This window comes from Astatotilapia calliptera, chromosome 16 (assembly GCF_964374335.1).
Source record: "Astatotilapia calliptera chromosome 16, fAstCal68.1, whole genome shotgun sequence".
Taxonomy (NCBI): Eukaryota; Metazoa; Chordata; class Actinopteri; order Cichliformes; family Cichlidae; genus Astatotilapia; species Astatotilapia calliptera.
In genome coordinates, this window is record NC_137437.1 from 6,436,610 (window position 1) to 6,444,620 (window position 8,011).

Here is an 8,011-nt window from a genome sequence, read left to right on the forward strand (position 1 = left end):
AACGTTTTCTCTGGTTTTTCTAATTCCTCAGCTTTTCCACCTCCCAGCCAGCCCCACATATTTGATCTACCACATCCTCCAGAGCTGTTTCTGCCTCATGTTTATGGGCATTTGTCTTCATTTGTCTTTTGTTCTCTTTACTGAGCTACCACACCCATTTGAACTGATCAACTACTGCAGCGGTCCCCAACCCCCGGGCCTCGGACCGGTACCGGTCCGTGAGTCGTTTGGTACCGGGACACGAGAGTTGAGGCTCAGGTGTGAAATGTGTAGTTTTCAGGGTTTTTATTGGTTTTCAGCGTTATTTTGTTATCGTTTTTATCGTTTACTCGGTGTCCCTGGGTCTTTTCAGGTGTGTTATGAATAAATTTTCTTGTTTTCGGTACTGGTACTAGTTTTATTTTGTTGTATTTATCCGCGACACCTTAAAGGCCGGTCCGTGAAAATATTGTCGGGCATAAAAGCCACAAAAAAGGTTGGGGACCGCTGAACTACTGGACTTTTTTTTTGCATACCTACAGTGCTGTGAAAAAGTATTGGAACCCTTTCTGACTTCTTAGTTTTCTGCATATTTGTCATACTTGCATGTTTCAGATCATCAAACTAATTTTAATATTAGACAAAGATAACATTACTAAGGGGTAAAAGTTATCCAAACCTCCCTGACTCTGTGTAAAGAAGGTAAATGCCCCTAAACCTAATATGTGGTTGTGCAGTCGAGTGTCTGCGGTAAATGGAAATGTATCTTTCACATCACTGTGGAGGAGATTTGCTCCACTTTCTTTGCAGAATGTGTTAAATTCAAACACTTTGGATGATTTTTAAAGCGTGAACGCAGTCTTAGAAAGTCTTAGAAAATGAATTTACACAAAAACAGGTAGGTTTGAATAACTTTTTCCACTTGATTTCAATGTTTTCAATTCAGTTTTATTTATATTGCGCCAAATCACAACAACAGCTGCCTCAAGGTGCTTGACATTGTCATATCGAAATGAAATCCTCATTAAAAAAGCTTTTTTTTTAACTTTTCTCATTTACACTAAAATACAGTGTTTATATTCACAGGAAGTACCTGCAGATCATCAGCCATGTAAGGAGCATCTTCACTTTTTTCATTGTCACTGAAACTTTACACTTGTGCACATTCACCTCATCTGCAGCTGTTCAAAGAGGAGGATATGATGCTTTCTCTTCATATTTTATGACTCCATTGTTGATTTTTAACAAGCTTGCTTCCTGCTCTGGGCTAATTATCATATCCTCACTACAGGCTCCAAGCAGCCATTTGCCCTTTGCCCTTTGAGTGTCATACCTTATCCAGATGTAAGGGCTTTACCACCGACCACACTTCACAGGCATTCTTCAGATTTCTTCTCATTTTGGCCGATTATTCCTCGTTTCCCCCGAGTCTGCCAAAGTTTTGACACCTTGATCCAATGCTAGACCAAACAGAGCTTAAGACACGGCAGCAAGTATGGACCACTGATCGCGTCTGTCTTAATACCTCAGTGGATGTTTGGGTCAGTCATGTGAACGGACTTTATAATTGGCTGTGTGTTTGGGTTTCTGCTGAATTACCAAGGAATACAACATGTGGTCCGCTCAGTGAAACAAAGAGTGATTTTTGTGGACAGGTGGGATTTTTAAAACAGGTGTACCAAGCGCTGAAAGAATGCTTGCACACAACGGCAACAGCGCCGACAGGCCGTTTATCCTCCCCGCCATTAAATCGTTTTTCATTTTGTATTTTTAGCCTGCGGTTGTGTGTATGCACACGCTCAAACTGGTTGTTTGAAATGGATGCACTTCAGTGAGTTGTTCAAACGGCAGATGACTCTTGCTTGTGTTATACAGGAAGCTAAAAAAAGATTTATTGCCAGTTTTCCCTCGGGAAGAATAAGAAAGAAAATGTTGCCCGTGTTTGTTTGCACTCAAAACACCATTGTGGTTTTCTGAGATGCTAATGGCTCAGAGCAGCCGCTCGCATCTTGGCTCATGCGATTTAAACCGTACTGCTTCAAAACTCATAAAGTATTTTGTAAAATGACTTTCTGGAAGAGCTCTGGAAGAGTATTTATGATGTGTGCCACCAGATTTGTGGAATTACATAAATTGAGTGAAGTTTGCGGGCTAATTGTGCTGTTGGTGTTTATGGATTTTTCTCAGGAAATACAGTAAAAGAATATAGTCAGAGTTTTCATAGGAAAATATGAGCTGAAGCTCTTAAGTGCCCAGCGACAGTCCCACACTGTCTCGTCTAGCATTCCCTGCTAGCGGTTTGACTGTTTTTCATGTACAAATAGTTTCTGTCCGTGGCTTTTTTTTTCTTTTTACCTTATGGATTAAGTTAGTGTTTTCTCACACAGGAAATTGCATGTCTGTCGGGAGGATTGTGGGTCAGCGTCCTCTTCATAAATCATCTCTCTAACAGTGACCACATACTAACTTCATGTTACACAAAATCACTCTGCTGCCCTCAATTTGTACCTAAACTCTCATTTTCGGTAAATGGTGCCATATTTGATTTAAAAACTCTCTGAACTTATTTCCAGCAACATTCACGGTTAGCCCGAGCTGCTTAGCTTAGCTTACCTGCTGTTTATAGGAATAGGACATGTTAGATTTTCACTGGATTTAGGCTTTTCGTGTGAAATTGAACAACAAAATTCCTCTAGGCCTTTCCGATTCAGCAGACAATCTGTGTTGTGCTTTGCTTTATCCACATTCATGCCACCGTATACTAAGATAATAACGCAGATTAAGCCTTCTGCAAACACTCTGCTCCGTGTCATTCCATCGATCAGCCAGCACCACCCCGTAAATCCCCCAGCAGAGTGAAAGTATTGTTAAACTACTTTTGGAGCGGAATCGGGGTAGAACGAGTTGGCTGGACCTTTTATTTTTCTTATTATTTATTTTCTGTGTTTAATTGGACAAATGAATAGCATTCCAGCCTAAGAGCATAGTAGCATTATTGTTCTCTGAGAATAAACACAGAGGGGTCCTGTGTGGACTATAAAACTCCAGAATAAACAGCACTCTCAAAGCCCAGTATTGAATGTCTGTTTATGACTTGTAATATGAAGTGCAGAGCTCTAAAATCACTAATTACATCAGCTATGTGGATTTCTGGGGAGAGTTCTTAAAGAGCGGCTATGCACATGTGTGTGTGTGTGTGTGTGTGTGTGTGTGTGTGTGTGTGTGTGTGTGTGTGTGTGTGTGTGTGTGTGTGTGTGTGTGTGTGTGTGTGTGTGGAGGAGGCTTTTAAAATTAAGTCCAATGAGTTTTGTGGGCCGATGGCGGCCTCGTGCCTTTAGTGAAAACTCTGGCCTTTTCTAAAAGACATAGATCCGTTTGTTGAGTTTCGGCTCTGTGCCTGTGTGTGCGCTCCAGTATTACGAGCTTGTTACGTGTGTTCTACAGAAGGTTGTGCGTTTGTGTGTGGTTTGGTAAGGGCATTCGGGGGGCTGACCTCGATGCAGGGCGGGAGGGAAAAAACGGTTTCCTTTCCCCTGATCTCTGCAGACTCTGGTTATTAAAACATGTTTCCCCCTTCCGCTGAAATGAAGGAAGGTGAGCTGCCGACCCCATCAACATGTGCAGCACCATTAAAACCTGGAGGCAGTAACGAGAGCACGCTGAAACAGGAATGGATAAAGCCATTTTTTTTGATAACTTGATGGATTTATTATTGATCCCACTTCGTGGGTTTGATTAGAAGTAGTTTTTTAAATCCTACAGTTGCATTTTTTCTATTTTTAACTTTCTTGTTATTAATAATAATTATTAACAATATATCAATTACTTAATGCATTTTTTGCTACATATTACAGTTGTGCTGCACATATTAAAAGATCTGCTGCAAGAGAAGAGACACCCAGACATGCAAGCATCAAGGAAAGAAGTGTAGAGAGTCTGAGGACAGCTGAGGGATGAGGGGGAGAGCCGAGAGGATGCAAAGAAAGGAAACATTCATGGCTGTATGTGCACAGCTATGCAGTTAGTGGCCAGTCGGCCCCGTTGGCCGCCTCTGCGTGCACCATCACCTCATCACTCAGCAACCTGCCTGGACGCTCAGCGGCCGCCGCCCAGTCCTCCCCTCCTGCTGCTGCTGCTGAAGCAGCCACATTACAACTGCGTCCCAGCAGAATGAGCCGTCACCTCATATCTCAGTGCAGGTATGGGCTCATTCATGAGTGCTGGACACAGATTTAACACGAGGCCAGTCGCTGGGATGACTGGTGGCCTGGCAGGCTGATGGATGGCCTGTCTGTATGGTTGAAGTTGTGCTGCTGTCTGACTGGACGCCACGATGACTGTGCTGAGGTCATTGCAGACGGATGAACCAAAACAGGCTGCGGGTGAATCGTTTTAGACATCAGATATTATAATAATGAGCTGGCTGACTTGTTTAATTAGAAACAAAACAAAATGAAATCACATTTGGAGTTGCAAAGTTTGTGTAAACGTTACATGGTCTGCAGGTCAGTAACTGCTCTATACCTCAGTGGTTCCACAAAATGCCTGGAGTGCTTCACACACACACCTAACACAGCAGAGGGCAATGCAATGTGATTAACCTTTAAAGAGGCTTCAGACTGTAAATATTTTTAATAAAACAATAAACTTTTTCCAACCTATGTTATTTTTTTTAATGTTATCTACTCTTGTCAGGTCTCATATCTCCAGAAGTACATTAGTTAGAGACTCAAAAATCTGCTATAAACATGCTCAATAATAATCATCTAAAGGATAAAAAGGCCAGTGAAACAACTATTCAGTTTTATTTATATAGCACCATATCACAACAACAGTCCCCTCAAAGTGCTCAAAATCCTACAATTAGACAATCCTCTATGAGCAAGGACTTGGAGACAGTGGGGAGGAAAAACTTCCTTTTAACAGGAAGAAACCTCGAGCAGAACCTGGAGGTGGATATCTGCTATATCTGTGGAAATCGTTTATGCCAAAAAATAACAAAAATTACTCTAAAAAATATTTGCAAACAGATTACAAATGTAAAAAAATAAATAAATTGAAATCTCAGGAATTTCCTATTGAGCCAGCTACTGCAGTTTTTGAATTCTAGCTTGTAGTTTGGATTACTTTCAGCAGTGGATCATTATGTACTTGGTACCTTGTGAGTACTTAGAATGAAAAATACACTTCTCCTTTAATATCTATAGAAGACTTTGTAATACATGCAAAATATATTTTAGCAACATCTTGCTGAAAAAGGTCTTTCCTGAAAAAGATGTCATCTGAGTGTCCTTCATACGTCATGCCATCCACACCACATTCACCAGTGTATCATTGTCAGGTTTTCTAATAAGAATGTTAGATTGTGACTGTGTGTTCTGGATGTTGTGTTACTAATTTACCTGTTTAGCTGTCAGTGACGTTGCACCAGGGTTTTGTTTTCAGTGCATTTGTGGCTTAAGATTTGCAAAAATCATACATTTTTTTTAAAATGTAGGCACACTTTATTTTTATCTATATTTTAACAATTTATTTTAATTAAATTCAGGGAGAAAATCCTTTGTAAATTATTTGTTCTGCTTTTTTGTTCATTTAAATTTTACAGAGTCACACTCATTTACACTTTACTGTAGCACAGCATGTAATTACACCAGACAAAAATGTCATTTCCTTTGCTGGATATGTTTCACTTTAAAAGCATTAACTGATCAAATTAAATACATTAACAAAGAATGGACACAAAGATATTCAAGTGCCAACATCTCAAGCTTGTTATGCTCTTCTTCAGTCACACTGCTCAAGAGTTGCTGTGTGAACTGTTCAACAGAGGAGCAGCGCTGCTGTAACAGGAGGCCTGTCACTGCCGACAGCACCTATCTCAACTATGGGTCATACACATTTATAGCTCATATCACATTCACTGGCTATAGACAGCAGCAGATCAAGTCAGCATTTGTGAGTAGATCGTATCCTGCTGTACATAATTTCATGCAGAGTATACAATAACAGACTATAGCAATGTAGACCGCATAAGTAACACAATCTCCTGTCCATCAATTTCTAATGTAAATACAGACTGTTAAAGAACACATAGTGTTAGAGAGCTAATACTCACTGCCTGGAAGAAAGGAAAAATAATAAGTTACAGAGAAGAAACGTTGTTTAGACATCACTTTAGATTACAGAAGAACTAAGTAGAGAAGTGGATCACCTGCGACAACTAAAGCTCAGCATCATCCAACACTAATCCAGAGTTTTTTGTGCTTCTTTCACTAACAGATGGGTGTCGCAAATGTGTACGAGCACCAATGAAGCTGCTTAGCCTGAATATCTCAGATCTGGGGCCACTGCTTTAGTTTTATTCCGCTATCTACTATTATGGCCTGAGCTGCAACAGGAGTTGTGAGATATCCTAACATGGACTAATGCATTAGATCAGACACCAAAACGGGCGCGCTAAAGCCGGTTTAAGCAAAGCCAAGACTGCCATCTAGTGAATGAAACATGTCATTCTGTTCCCTGGGCTTTCATCCATTAAAAAAGGAGTCACTGCTGCCTTTTTAAGGAATATTCAAGGTCGTAAGGCAAAAAGAATACAAAAGTGACATCATAGTGGCAAAAAAGATTGATGTACCTTCTTGTTCCACGCTAATGACAATAAACTTACAGATTATCGTGAGGGCAGGACCCAAATAAATCTTTGGATTAATTTTTTGGATCCTCCTGCAAACACTGAACATGAGCTTTGGAATAATCGGCTTGCAGGTACACGGGGATGCAAGGTGCTGTAATAAAGGCTCTAATAAACAATAAAGCCAGGCTTGCTTGCAGGAACAGTGAGGATGAGTGAAGAAAGAGGGAGAAAGTCAGCAGAACATTCTGTTACTGAGGAAGAAAAAAAGGAAAATACCCTGAAAAATGGTGCTTTGGGGTTTCATATTCTGCACAGACCATTAAAACTCTATTTTATGCTGTTACCTCACTGTAGGTTCAGTGAAATGTCACACACTTTGGCTCAGTTTGAGGAGAAAGATGCTTGTAGATTTAAGGCCTTTGAATTTTTCCCATTTTAATCAGTCTGCGATGATTAATCTAAACCACAGTTGGGTGCTAATGCGCTGCCGGTGTCGTTTGAGTGTGTGTGAGAGTGCAGCCTGGGATTTTCCTGAAGAATTTTTAATTTTGGTAGGTGAGATATTTACAGCTTTGAGACCAAATCCAGACCCATAAAAACACACACACTTTTTTTTTTTACATGCCTCTAAATACAGAGTTAATTTGCTTTTTTTGTCCTCTGTGACATTAGTACATGAACAGTGAGTGTGAGGTGTTTTAAAGGGTTCATTTCATTATTCCAAAAAGCACCCTACCGTCAGGAAATAAACACACTTGTGGAAAATGAAGTGTCTGATGTGGGTGTGAAACTTTTCTAAAGGCCAGGAGATTAGAAAGCATTCAACAAACCTACGCTGTTCACATTTGTGCAGCTCACAGAACTGGAAACCAAGATTTTTCTCCCATGCTATGAATTATACTTACCCCATCTACCAGGCCTTGGGGTAATAAATCAAGGATAGGTTACTGGGGCTATAAAGTCAAGCCACATCTCCCTAATTTCAGTAGTGGCTGGCTGCACTGAGGCCAACTGGAATCAGGGGACTTGCTCTGTGGGGCAGGGTGGTAACACCCAGGTGGTCTGGAGCTCAGGTAGTCTCTGACATCTTTCAAAACGACTGCCACGTCCAGACAATCTTTGGCCTTGTTTTGGCTCCGGGCCTGAATTGCTCCCCTTGGGCTTGTAGATCAGAAACCAGCTTAAATCATACATGTCCTTTTGTGTTTGTGGCGAGCATGAATGGAGTACTAGTGCTACTTTAAACCTGAATCTATTTAAAGTTTAACTATATTTGAATGAATTTTATAGAAACCTGAGGAAACACAAGGAAATGCTGAGAATCCACGCTACGTTTCTCTTTGCCACCAAGGATTTATTTGTTTTGAAAGCCCCCCCGCCCATAAAACTTCCAAGTAC